This window comes from Heloderma suspectum, chromosome 1 (assembly GCF_057233095.1).
Source record: "Heloderma suspectum isolate Gila_16-S chromosome 1, 16-S_ref, whole genome shotgun sequence".
Lineage (NCBI taxonomy): Eukaryota > Metazoa > Chordata > Lepidosauria > Squamata > Helodermatidae > Heloderma > Heloderma suspectum.
This window is the reverse complement of record NC_139458.1, coordinates 3801042-3815693: the sequence shown is the minus strand read 5'-3', so window position 1 is coordinate 3815693 and position 14652 is coordinate 3801042.

Sequence of the window (14652 nt, the reverse complement as noted above, 5' to 3'; positions counted from 1 at the left end):
CTCGATGCGGGTTTGTTTTGACATTAGCGTGACTTTACTTTGGCCCTGCATTGGTTCTTTCTGGTACCAGACTCAGGCCAACTTCTATGGGGCCAGTGCAAAGATGACCTGAGGCTGTGTACACCTTCTTATTAATGCCAGCACCTAGGTTTTGCCGGGTAAGGGCAGCTTGAACAAAAGTGGCTGTCGCTGAGTGGCAAAGCACATGCTTTGCATGTAGAAGGTCCCAGGCTGGCAGGCTGAATTCCTGACCAAATTCTCCAGAAAGGGTTGAGAATGACCGCTGTCCAAAACCCTGCAGAGCTGCTTCCCGTCGGTGTAATAGCAGACAGTACTAAGGCAGGTGGATCAATGGCCTGGCTCAGGATGAGAGATGCCTCTGTTTCTCGGGGGCCTCTGCTCTGCGGGGAGGAGGGGGATGGCGCTCACTGGAGGATTTGTGTATGTGCAACAAAGAAAGCTCAGAGTTTGTGTCAGACACGGATGGGGAAAGGAGGCTGTTGTTCCAAGATTAAGGTTTACAGATACTTGGACAATGGAAGGCAAAAATGTTACAAGAAATGACATGCTTCTCTTACACTTCTGAAAAGTCATTGGTCTTTTTATTAGACAACTGGAGATAGCCCAGATGCCAACGCCGCCCCCCCCCCCGCCCTGCAAACCACCACCAAAAAGAGGCAGTGCCTGGTTTTATTCGTGGCATTTTCATCCTGCTACTCTATAGAAAGGACAGTGCCGGAGCCAGAACAAAAAATCCTGCTTCTTAAAGAACAAAGGGATGAAACATGATAAAGAACTTCAAAGCAAACACCATTATATTCCATCCAGAGAGAAACAAGACATTAGAAAGAAGGATCAGGGCTTCAGAGCTCCAAATCCACTCAGATTTTCAGGAGGTGTGGCGGGGGCGGGGGGAGAAGCACAGTTATCACGTTAGCCCAGTGCCTAGCAATTTCCTACTTAATGCCAGCACAAGGCCAGAGAGAAAAGAGAGCGGCTTTAACTGCTAGTCCTGCGTTCCTTGATATTTTCAGATCTCCACATGGGCTTGACGGGAGGGGAGAAAAAGGAGATTTATTGTCAATGCATGAAGGACAAAGTTTTATCTCACTTTGAGGCAACTTTGCAAAATGCTTTTGTTGGGGGGAAGGTTAGAGTCCTGGGAATAGAAGGCCAGTCTCCTGCTTTCTCCTTCGACAAGAAAAGAGAAGGAGCAATCAAGGTGTTTGCAGAGCTATGGCTCCAGGTGATCTGAACGCGTGAACCAAGGATAAAATGAGTACACTGAGCATGGGGGTCTTCAGGAGGGATGTGTTTCTAATTTGCAGCGACAGCCAGGAATTTGCATATGCTTGCAGAATTCAAAGTGGAAAAGTGATGGCAGGGGCTAAGGGTTCATTTCTTTGAGTTTTTAAAGCAGTTGGTAGATGCAGTGACAGGGATCACAATGTGGAATGTTGCTTAGCAGGCAGGTGGAGCCAAATAAGTTTCCTTTTTAGCCTGGGTTTCCTGTGTATAAAAGACTAGCATGTTCTGTATATTCCATAGTAGTAGTGGTTTCATTCTGTTAAATGCCCAGCCTGATTTGCTCTGCTGTTCTATTAAAGACGCTGAACTGCAGACCAGAAGGTCGGCAGGACAGCAGTTCGAGACCCGAGTGCTGCGTGGCGGAGTGAGCTCCCGTCTTCAGTCCCAGCTCCTGCCAACCTAGCAGTTCGAAAGCAAGAAACTGCAAGTAGATAAATAGGTGCCGCCTCGGCGGGAAAGGTATCAGCGTTCCGTGCACCTCGGTGTTCAGTCATGACTACAGAAGCGTCTTCAGACAGCGCTGGCTCTTCGGCTTAGAAATGGAGATGAGCACCACACCCTAGAGTCGGACACGACTGGCTGGGGACACCTTTACCTTTTTTTTTTAACATTTGCCAAGCCCTTCACTTTCTGGATTCAATCTGCTTTGTTCAGCCACTTCTGCCCACAAGCAGCACCTTATCTGAAAGATGCTTGGGGTTCACTCACTCAGTCACAAGGGTAGCAAGGGGGTTACGGTGCATCCAAAAAGGGATGCAAAGCATAGTCCAATATGTCTGATTATGAGAAAAGGTTGAAAGTGGGGATTTTAATGCATCTACTTTGCATGCAGAAGATCCTAGGTTCAGTCTGTGGCATCAAGCTGCTGCCAGCCAGTGTCCTAAGCTTGATGGACCAATGCTCCGACTCGGCATAAGGCGATTTCCTATGATCCATTCCAGTCAATAGCTGGCAAAGCTACACCTACACTATAGCAAAAGGACTGGGCCTTTGTACGGCCCTTAGCTTGCTCTCCACTAGAGTGCAGACATCTATGATCTGGTGAGCTTCACGTCACATTTCAAATTTTTGAGACATGGATGACACATAAACAGCATTGGGACTCTCTATCTGTCATGGAAGAACCTAAACAATTCTGTGAGGGTCTGAGCCACAACCTGCTCTCTATGCATGGGTTGGGGGCAGAATTATACCCCATATCTTTAGATAAAATGCAAAATGGGCATGAGGGACTCACTGCCACAGGAAAATGAAGAAAAATAATGCACTGCACGACCTGCTTGGCCCCCCAAAATTGGGAGCAAACATAATTTGCAAAACGATTGACCTTTGAAACTGTCAGGGAATCTTCATCAGCCTGCTCCTATCTATCAGTGCATCTTCACATGAAATTCTTTATTTTATTTCATTTTTAAGGCCAGGTTTTAGGAAGGCAAGAGTAAGCAAAAGATGAAAGAGAAAAACCAAACTATTTATGAAACTGACATCAAAGGGCCGGCTGTGGTGGTGCAGGCGGCATGTTGTGATCTCGTGGTACTGGCCCTGTTCATCAGTGAGATTTTCCTTGGTTCTCGGGAATCCTTCCGAGAGAGCTTGGCGGTGGCTCAGCACCAGGCAGGTATGAGCCCACCTTTCAAATGGGCCAAGAAGAAGGCTCAGTGTGGCCTTCAAGTCAAGTCAAGGAATTTCAGTTCGCTTTAATCAAGTTCAAATGAGATTTGAGGGTAATTGCAGTTTTGTGAGTTTCTTCTATGCATGGAAATGTAATCTTTCTGTGCAAACATTACATTCTTTTTCTTTCTTTCTTTCTTTCTTTTTAAAAAGGCCTGAACCTAAAGAGGGAGAGGAAGTGATTTGGGGTCCCACAATGAAGAGCCTATTGGGGTCCCACAATGAAGAGGTCAATAAAGGCAGACAAGCTTCCCTGAAAAACATCTGGCCAGCTGCCACTCGGAACTTCTCCTGCCAATGACCATGTTGCCTGGGGATGATAGGTGTTGTAGTCTAACACATCTGGAGGGCGCCAGGCTGGAGGAGGCAGTTTTAAGGGGTGCTCTTCTTTCATGCAGGGCAGCACTCCACGTGAACAGACCATACATCCAAGAGAGACGGTGCCCTGGCATAATCTAGGGCAGGGGTTCCCAATGTGATGCTCATGGGCACGATGTGCCTGCAGGGACATCCAATGGTGCCCGTGAGGCTTTCCATTCCCTGTTCCCTCCAAAAAATATTTTTAATAGGAAGCTTAAAAGACATCAGGGCACCAGGTTTTCCTTCCTGCTCCTGACCCTACCAGTGATCAACTGTTTGATGGGCAGGAAGATAAGAATGAGTGGCTTCCTGGCCCAGACCAGCCTTCTCCCTCTCTCCCACTCCCAGCTCTGGCCTCCCTCTTTCTCTCCCCCAACCCCTTTCCTCACTGACTCTCCTCTCTGCTCCATCACCTGGCTCTTTCTCCCTCATCCTAGCCTCTGGCCTCACTCTTTCTCTTGCTATTTCCCCCTCCCTCTGCTCTTTTCCTCTCCCTTCACAGCTCCTTCTATTATTATTATTATTATTATTATTATTATTATTATTATTATTATTACTCCAATTTATAACCCACCTATATACAAATGGCTACAAAGTTAAAACAACTTAACAAAAAATCCAACAATAAAAACAACACAGCATAAACACAGTATATAACAGTCAGCCAAAGGAACAAGAGTCCTGAAAAGGGGCGGCCTGCCAGAATAACAGAATTTTTAATTCCCATTTAAAGACCTTCAGCGAGGTCAGCAGGTGCATTTCAACCGGCAGGCCACTCCACAACCGCGGGGCAGCGAAGGAGAAGGGCCTCTTGCGTGTGGCTGCCAGCCTCCCATTAGGCAGCTGCAGCAGGGAGCCCTCAGAGGACCTGAGTGGCGGACCGGGCGTTGTCCCCACACGCACAGAGCACCTTCCTGGGCAGGGGCTCCGATGGCAGAGGAGGTAAGTGCACCAGATGGGGAACAGAGGGGGTGAGTCTGGGGTTGAGGGATGGAACTTCTCCTTTCCTTTGGGGCTGGGGAAAGGAGTGTGTGTGTGTGTGTGTGAATGATGAGGAAAGTAATCCTATGTAGGCCTACTCAGAAGTAATTCCCATTGAGTTCCATGTAAGCGTACATAGGATTGCAACCTTGTATTTGTATGCTTCTGTGGGATAAAATATGTGGGATGGCTTTGGGGTTTAGGCCCTTCCTCCGCTTGTGCTCAGTTTCTTTGGTGAATTACTTGTCTTTGGACTACCCAGGCCATCACGGCAGCCACACAGAAGAGAGAATTTAGCTGGTCCTGCTGCCTGCCTGGGTGTGCTTCTGCCACAGGCCCATCAAGCCTGACGAAGCCTGTGCCCATACTGAGGCTTGCTGGGAGAAGGGGGTCCGTGACCCTGGCAAGCCTCAGCACAGGGTTGGGCTTTGTCAGGCTTGGCAGGGCCTGTGGCAGAAGCACACCCAGGCAGGCAGCAGAAATGCAGCCCTGCCATGAGGATCCCATCCCAGTTCCTGCCATGCTCTGCCATTTGGGATAATGGTGCAAGTTGCTTAGCATTGGAACAGGCTGCCTCAGGATATGTTGGGCTCTTCTTTTCTTGGAGTATTTAAGCAGCGGCTGGATGGCCCTCTGACAGCAATGCTGTCGCTGCATCTGTATTGCAGATCCTGCATTGAGCAAGGGGTTGGACTGAAAGACTTCCAAGATCCCTTCCAACTCTATGATTCTGTAAGAAACAAAACGGGAATGCTGAAGAACTGGGAGCTTCTACAAAAAATGGAAAGGTGCATTCTATGGGGCTTTATTGCCTGTTGCATGGAACAGGAATATTCTTGAGAACAGTTCATTTCCTAACAATGAAGCAGCTGGAATTTTAGTACAAGAGTTGCTTTCATCTCTGATTGCCAGTAAAGAGGCTGAGGTCACCTTGAGCCATCTCTGGCAGCCTGCCGCCCGATTCAGCAGAGGACGTGGCTCCTAAAGACCTTCAGATGCTCATAACAGTTGTGGCTGCGAACCAGGAAGAGTCATTTTGTTATTTTATTGAAAAATATTTAAATTGTATACATGAACAAACAATTTGGACTAGGGACCCCTAAGAAACCCTTCCCACCAACCTCACAAACATACAGCTCCCAGGCTAAGTGGAAGAAGAAGCCATGGCGTCGGTTTCCTCCACGCGGAGGCCTGCACAACCCCCTTTCATTTCTGCTGAGCTTGAGCAGAACTTCCCGGGTCATTTGGGGCCTCCTACAGTTTCCTCAGAAGTTAATCTCCAAGAAATAAAGTTCTGCCACAGGTTGGATGGTAGCAAATGAAAGGCTGTAATTTTCAAGAATTGGATTAATTGTTGTGGTAAAACGAGCATGTTTAATTACATAAGGTACGAATTTTCTGGTCAAAAATGTCTCCAGTTAAAACCTCCTTTTTCTCAGACTTATATATGACTAATTTCTTGTATAGTGGCAACCACTTATCATAGAGTTGTCCTTTCAGCAAATCTGGCCTCTGGCCATATCTTTTCCATTTCTAGGTCTACAAGGGTGTTACTTCTCTCTCTTTCTCTCTCTCTCTCTCTCTCTCTCTCTCACACACACACACACACACACACCTGGGAAAGGTGTGAAAAGCTGCCATGACCAGGACCTTCTGACATTAATATTGCACAGTAGTTCCCACACCACAAACATCATGTCAGCTTGAGGGTGTTTCTACATTAAGCAAAAACCCTGCAAAAACCCATATCCTTTCCGTAGCTTCCAGCTTTCAGTTTCTTTGTCAGATTAGGAAGGGCTTCTTTACATGGCAGCCACGTGGTTTGAACTGAGGGAGTGCCTCCCTCCCGCCCTGGCATGTGTGCAAAGAAGGAGGGTCTTGTTTTCGTAGCTTAACTTCTGCTGTACTCTTTTCTCGCAACTCCCAGGAAACCGGTGACTTACTTCTGAGTAGACGTAAAATGTAAGATTGTGCTGTAAGTCTGCAACCCTCAGCACACTTCTGTGGGAGTAAAGCCCTTTGAACTCAATGGGACTTACTTCTGAGTAGACATAAGATCGCTCTGTAAGTCTGCAACCTTCAGCACACTTACTTGGGAGTAAGCCCCATTGAACTTAATGGGGTGCTCTGAATCAACAGAGGACAGTGCTTCTGAGCTTGGTGGGGTGGGGGATCAGATGTGTCTCCCTTCATTGCAGGGAAGCATTTTACCCTCTTCTCCCTCCAACTGAGAAATGTGCTCAAGCATTTACTTGGCAGACACCTGGGAATCGAGGAAAGTCCTTCCTCAGCAAAACTTGAGCAGAGGCAGGAGGTGCAACTGGCGGGCGATTCTTGCCCTCGCGCCTGCCGAATCTGCTCCTGCACGCCCCGCTCCCATCCTCAATGCCTTTGTCATCCTGACATGTGCACCCCCAGCAACTGAAAACAAACACCCACAGCAGGCAGACAGAGCGATTTCTCCTGCTATTGGAGAATTTCACAGGGAGGTCATGTCGCTCCTGTTCCATGGGCTGGAAGAAACACCACGTTTATTGTGTTTGGGGAAAACACGGGATAGGCTGGGGGAAATTGCGGGAGACACCCTGGAGGGTAACAGCGTCATCTAAAGAGCCCGTAAGCCTCCGTGACAGAGCCATCTCAACAGCAGGATAAAAACTCCATGTGATGAACCCCTGAGTCTTTGGAGGGTCTGCCGGCCCTGACAAACCTGTACCCATAAGAACATAAGAAGAAGCTCCCTCCTGGATGAGTCCAAAGGTTTCCAGTGCACAGAGAGGAACTGACTCCAGATCCTTGTTGTCCAGCCATGAAATTTAAGGAGCTTAAATAAAGACAGCTAAAAGAAGCTAAAGGATGCCAAGCAACCCTCTATTTTTAAAAAGCATGAAAGGTCTTTCGTGGAGGGGGTGGAAGGGGGCCTGTGTGGTCCAAATCGGACCCTGAGAAACAATGTTTCTGCACTTGCAGCTGTGAAAATCAACATCCTCTGTTTTGGGATTCAGTCTTAATTAGACGCAATAAAATTCATCCATCCCCAACGAGGTAACAAGAAAGGTGTTATGGGGGGGGGGGAGGCCACTGTTTGGAATTGCCCTTCTCCCTCACTAAAGTGACTGAGCCCAGACATTTTCTGGAATCCTAGGCTAGAAGACATTCTGATATTGGCTTGCTCTCCATGGCCATGTTTTCAGACGACAGGGGGCAGTTTTAATTTTGATCCTGCTCGTGTTTTAGTGGGTGTTTCATTTATGGGTTTTGTAGGATGCTGACTTTATCATTGTTATCCTCCCCAGGGCAGGCTACAGATCCAGATAAAAAAGCGAGGGTTATGTTCAGCTCTCATTCTGTTGGCCAGAGGTGGCCAAATGTCCCTTAATGGAATACAACAACTCCCTGCTGTTCTTAGACGTCTTTGTATTACAGCAAGCAGTTTTTACAGAGTGGGAACTGTTCACTGGACAGACATTTTGATTCTCGTGTCCTTTGTATCTCTTTGGAAACTAAAATACTGCGTCTACCAGCTCAGGATGAGGACAATATGGGGATGTCGATACAGAGAGTACAAAAAGGAATAAAACTGGGGGCCAAACACTGCCCATGCTCTGAAGGAATATGGATTGTTTCCTAGCATTGAATCTCAGCAGTTTCCACTTTCTTTGGAAGGGTTCTTAGCTGACTAGACTGTTAGAACACCTGGCCGGTTTGGGCAGCTGCTCATCAGAGCACATTAACATCTGGAGTTCCAGACTGTGAGTGTCAGGGTTGGATCTGAGCCCATAGAGTCCCAAAGCAGCTCTGATTCTGAGGAGGAGATACAATCCATGGGAGAGGACTTCTCTCAGGTTTCAGAGGTACAGCTGGAGGGGAAGCCCCCCTCCCACTCAGATTCCTGGGAGTGACAGTGACCCTGGCATGGAAAGGGAGGGACAACTTGAGCTTTTAGATGCGAGGTGCAGGCTCAGGCACATGCGAGAGGTTGCGGGAGCTGAGCTGAGGCAATCAGCCCAATTGGCTTGATGTTAACAGCTGCGCCTCGAGGCCCCACAGGAAAGAGGGAGAATTTCCCCTCCTACTCCTTAAGTTCAGAGAGTTGCCATGCTTTTCTCCAAACAGAGACCAACCGACATCCTAACTCTTAGAAACCCCTGGTAGGCTGTTCCTTTGTATTTCCTCTGCATCTCAGGCAATTAGCATCTGTAAGCCTCATTAGGCTGAATGGAAATAAAGCCTTGGAAAGCAGCCTTTTTGTCTGACTGTTAATTCTGGCTATTGGAGGGTTCAGAAGACAACAGGGGCGTTCCTGACAGTGAGTCGGGGTGCATCCGTCTGTCACAGGAGGGACTGAAGTGTGCCTTGGACAATTCAGCCATATTGGATGGGTCCATTGTTCTGGGCCCACTGGAGTGAGGAGGGAGGCCCAGTGCACCAGTGATCCCCACTTCCCCTAATGCTATGAAGTCAGAGTCATCAATCAGGTCAGATGATCACAAGGGTGCAAGAAGTCATGGCTTGTAGCAGGGGTTGTGGTGAAGGTAAGAAACCACCCTCGCCGTGCACCATGCCAGGTTTGGACAACCCGCAGCAACCTGCACTGCTTCCCCGGTAATTATGCAAATTGAGGTTGTGCACACAGCATGTGCAGGGGTGGGGGAAGAAGCCACAATGGCTCCTTTCGCCCCCAAGATCATCCGAACGCAGCCATCATCCTTGGGTAGGCAGTTAGGAAACACCAGGATTCTTTGATGCTGCAGCTGACAACCACAGGGGAATCTGAGACACCCCTCTTCCCAGGTGCCGTGAAAACGTTGTCCCATTCCTGAGTCCTGATTGCATGGGCAAAAGGAAAGGAGGGGTGCCGAGTGGAGGCAATATCAGGAGCATCGGAAGCTGCCTTCTACCGACTCAGACCCTGGGTCCATCTGGCCCAGCAGTGTCAACACTGACTGACAGCAGCGGCTCTCCAGGGCTTCAGGCAGGAGATACCACCAGGAACTGAACTTGGGACCTCCTGCATGTGAAGCAGGGGCTCCACCACAGAGCTCCAGCCCTTCCCCAGATAGCCCACTAGGAACCGGGCTGCTCCACGTTGCAAGGAGAATGGCTGCGTGCTGTTCCAAGAGAAGACAGAGAAAACACCACTGCACTTTTTGAATGTGAGACTGACGTTGCCCTCCAATTTAAAATGTATGCCAGATGTTACATTTTGGGAGTAACAAAATAGATTAATGTCATAATTGGTGGGGGGGGCACTTCACCAATCCCTCCATGCATATAGCCCCCATTCATTTCAGTGATTAGGGTTTTTTTTTTTTTTTAATAATATTTCTTGGTGGTCTTTCAGGTCAGAAGCCCTCCCAAGGTGGCTTACAACAATAAAATACATAAAAACAGTTAAAATAGTACAAGTGATAAAAACAATAAAACCAACAACAAAAGCCAACAATAAAACCAGCAACAGTGTTAACAGCAGTAACAGCAAAAATAGCAGTCATATCAAGAGAAGACCAAGGGAAAATAATACATTTTCAAGGCCTTCTTAAAAGTATGCAGTGACAGCGCATGGGAGACCTCCAATGGCAGCTTGTTCGAAAGGTGTGGGGCCACTGCAGAGAAGGCCCTCTGAAGAACGGCATCCTTACACCTTTTCCATTTGGAAGCTTGAGTGGGTGCAGAATGAATGGCTCATCGTTTAACAGGGATGAGCTCCCAGAAGGACTGTGGAGCCGGGATTAGGCACTAGGGTCAACCTAGGCGAGATACCACCTTAGTGCTGTTGCAGTCTCTGAGATCCACCAAGGATGTGCTCTCCTAGTCACTCCCTCTGTGTGCCAGGGCCAATGCGCAAGGGCAGAAGGAGAGAAATTCTTAACATGGGCCTTCGTGCAGCTCACCAGGAAGTAGTCTGAACCTGGAGACATAAAGTTGGGGGTAACAAGAGACAAAGGTCCATGCACCACAAAAGAGAGAACAGCTCTAAGAGCGCCCAATAATTGTCTTCAAAAACATGTAGGAAGAAAGCCAGACTATAAAGCACATGGTCCTCAATGCCTATACACTAATGCCCAGAGTTTGGGAAACAAGCAGAACGAACTTGAACTCTTAATGCAGGAGGGAAATTATGACTTGATAGGTATAACTGAGACTTGGTGGGATGACTCCCATGACTGGAATACAGCAACTGAAGGCTACAACTTGTTCAGAAGGAACAGAAAGGGAGGTGGAGTTGCACTATATGTTAAAAACACATATCTCTGCACAGAAACACAAGAGGATGAGCTTGGTAGCCCCATGGAGAGCACCTGGGTTAAATAAATGGAGCAAAGAATAAAAGGAACATGGTGGTCAGAGTCTACTACTGGACATGCAATCAAGGAGAAGACGAGGATGAAATTTTTGAAAAGCAAATAGCCAATGTTTCAAGGAAGCATGATGTAATAGTAATGGGGGACTTCAATTTCCCCGATATTTGTTGGCCCCTCCAGGAAATTCCTGACTTGTGTAGCGGATAACTTCCTCCTACAGAAAGTAGAGGAGGAAACTAGAGGATCAGCTATCCTTGACTTGATCCTAACCAACAGAGATGACTTAGTAGATAAAGTAGAAGTTACGGGAACTCTGGGGGAAAGCAAACATGTCATACTTGAGTTCTTGGTTCCAAAGGAAGCAAAAGCTGAGTGTAGTCAAACGCGTACCCTGGATTTTAGGAAAGCCAATTTTAATAAACTCAGAGCAATGATAAGCAAGGCCCCATGGCAAGTGACTCTAACAAGAAAAGGAGTCCAAGATGGGTGGAAGTTTTTTTAAAAAAGGAAATTCTCAAGGCACAATTACAAACCATTCCAGCAAGAAAAAAGGTGGAAGACAACAGAAGAAGCCAATGTGGCTTCACAAAAAAGCTTAGAGGTGACCTGAAAACAAAAAAGGACACATATGGAAGGAAGGAAGGAAGGAAGGAAGGAAGGAAGGAAGGAAGGAAGGAAGGAAGGCAGGCAGGCAGGCAGGCAGGCAGGCAGGCAGGCAGGCCAAGAAACAAAGGAAGAGTACAGGCAGGTAGCATAGAATTGCAGGGATGGCTTCAGGAAGGCTAAAGCTGAGAACGAGCTGAGGTTAGCGAGGGATGCTAAAAGCAACAAAAAGGCTTTCTTCAGCTACGTGCATAGTAAAAGGCAGAGGAAAGAAATGGTGGTTCAACTATTAAATAAGGATGGCAAAATGATAACAGATGACAAAGAAAAGACAGAGGTGCTCAGTTCCTACTTCGGCTCAGTGACTTTGAATGGGTTCAGCTCTCCAGGACCAGGTGAACTACATTCTAGAGTAATAAAGGAACGGGCACAAGAACTCTCAGAACCACTGTTTATTATGTTTGAGAAATCATGGAGGACAGGGGAAGTGCCAGATGACTGGAGGAGGGCCAATGTTGTCCCTATCTTCAAAAAGGGAAAAAAGGAGGAACCTGGGAACTACAGAGCAGTCAGTCGGACATCAATCCCTGGGAAAATTCTGGACTAGATTATAAAGCAATCAGTCTGTAAGCACCTTGGAAACAATGCCGTGATTACTCGAAGCCAACATGGATTTGTCAAGAACAAATCCTGCCAGACGAATCTGATCTCATTTTTTGATCAAGTAACCTCCCTTGTGGACTGTGGGAATGCTGTAGACATCATATACCTCGACTTCAGCAAAGCTTTCGACAAAGTGCCCCATGATACCCTGATGAGCAAACTAGCTCAAAGTGGGCGAGATGAAACAACGATCTGGTGGATCCACAGTTGGCTACAGGATCGGACTCCAAGAGTGCTTATCAATGGGATCTTCTCCAACTGGGGAGAGGTAACGAGTGGGGTACCGCAGGGCTCAGACCTGGGCCCAGTGCTCTTCAACAGTTTTATGAATGACTTGGAGGAGGAGGTGCAGGGTGTCAGGGTGGAGACTGAGCCCATAGAGCCCCAGAGCCGTTCTGATTCTGAGAAGGAACAGCAATCCATGGGAGAGGAGCTCACTCATCTCTCACAAGCACAGCAGCTGGCAGAGATTCCTCCTGCCAGCATTCCTGAGAGAGATAGTGACCCTGGCAGTGAGAGAGCGGGGGAGGGGGGCTTGCTGGATGCTCAGCGCAGATGCAGAGAGCGGCGCCAGATGGAGGGTGCCAAAAGGAGGCACTCTGTGTCTTGAGATGGCTATTGGAGAGGACTGTTAGAGGCAGTTAGGGCACTCCTGACACAGGGAATGCTGATCAGATGACACAAAATTGGGTGGGATAGCTAATACTTTGGAAGACAGACACAACATTCAAAGTGATCTTGATAGACTGGAGCGCTGGGCAGAAAACAACAGAATGAAATTTAATAGGGATAAATGCCAAGTTCTGCACCTAGGAAAAAGAAACCAAATGCACAGTTTCAAGATGGGCGATACTTGCCTCAACAATACTACAAGCAAGAAGGATCTTGGAAGTGTGGTAGATCACAAGCTGAATATGAGCCAACAATGTGATGTGGCTGCAAAAAAGGCAAATGCTCCTTTGGGCTGCATTAATAGAAGTATAGCTTCCAAATCCCAGGAAGTACTAGTTCCCCTCTACTCAGTACTGGTTAGGCCTCATCTGGAGTACTGTGTCCAGTTCTGGGCACCACACTTGAAGAAGGATGCAGACAAGCTGGAGAGGGTTCAGAGGAGGGCAATGAAGATGATCAGGGGACTGGAAACAAAGCCCTATGAAGAGAGACTGAAAGAACTGGGCATGTTTAGCCTTGAGAAGAGAAGACTGAGGGGAGATAGGATAGCGCTCTTCAAGTCCTTGAAAGGTTGTCCCAGAGAGGAAGGCCAGGATCTCTTCTCGATCATCCCAGAGTGCAGGACACAGAATAACAGGCTCAAGTGACAGGAAGCCAGATTCCGGCTGAACATCAGGAAAAAATTCCTGACTGTCAGAGCAATGCAACAATGGAACCGATTACCTAGGGAGGTGGTGGGCTCTCCCACACTTCAAGACGAGGCGTTCAAGACGAGGCTGGACAGCCACCTGTCAGGGATGCTGTGACTTACATTCCTGCATTGAGCAGGGGGTTGGACTCCACGGTCTTATAGGCCCCTTCCAACCCTACTAAAGGCATCCTTTACATGTTAGGCCACAGAGCAGGAGAGAGCCACTTTTCTGTGGGCTCATTCAGGACATGAGCACGCCAGAAGAGCTCAGTGGATGGATCAAGGCAAAGGTCCATCTTGTCCAGCTTCCTGTTCCCAAAGTGGCCAATCAGCTGTCTGTGTGGATGCCCAGCAGAAGGACATGAATGCAATAGCACCCTCCTGCTTGTGTTCCCTGGCACCTGGTATACTACTGAGGCATTCATTCCTAGTTGGGTGGAATGGAAGAGAATCCACCCATCACTAATGGGAGCAGCGAGAAAGGTCTCATCAGGGCATTCCATGGTGAGGACGTAGCATTCAAAGGCCCAGCAGCACCACATGAGTGCAGCAATCCCATGCAAGGCTCACCCATGCAAGACGTTTGCATGGAAGGACCCTCCCTGCTGGCCCTGCTCACATCCTGCCAGGCCTTTATTTGTTGCATCGGTGCACAGAATGAACCCACGGAGACGCATCTCCCAATAATGCCACCACAGACAAGCCTATGTGTATTTGCCAAATCTGTTTTGGCCTGGCTCCAGATTGGGGGGGGGGGTGCTGGGGATGTTGCCCAAGTGAGCCTGCCACCTCCCATGGGGCTGACCCCTCCCTCCCCTGTGCCTGCCGCCACTTGGACTCTGACCTGCAGTGGTCCTGCAGCCACCAGCCTCCCCCGCTGCCTCTTGCTCGCTTGTAAGGCGACGGGGGGGGGGGAGTTGCCAAATGCCCCCATGCTTGCAGGCTGGCCTGGTGGAGGCTGCCCTGCAGGCCATTACAGCACTGCATCCCCTGAGCATCATCCCCTGAGGGGAAGCGAGAGGCCTCGGCAGCCATGACCTGCCATGAGTGTGTGTGGGGGTGGGGGAGGCAGGCATCATGCAGACCAGTGGGCCCTGCCAGGGCTCACGGGCCCCAGCAAATGCCCCAGGGTTCCGGCTCCCGAAGCCAGTCCTGACAGAGACGTTTGTGTCAGCACCCACACTTCCAGTGTTGAAATGGGGTCGGCTTTCGATCCTCTGCCTGTGCCCCGCTGCGCCCCACACACACACACAGGGACGCTTCATTGGCTTCCTGTCCCTTTAAAAGCTTGAGAGGGAAAGAAAAATACAGCAGCCTGATGGTGAGATCATGTGGACACTGTTATTGTTTCACTCCCCCAGGAGCGAGCTAACACAGTTAAGAGACTGCAGGATGACA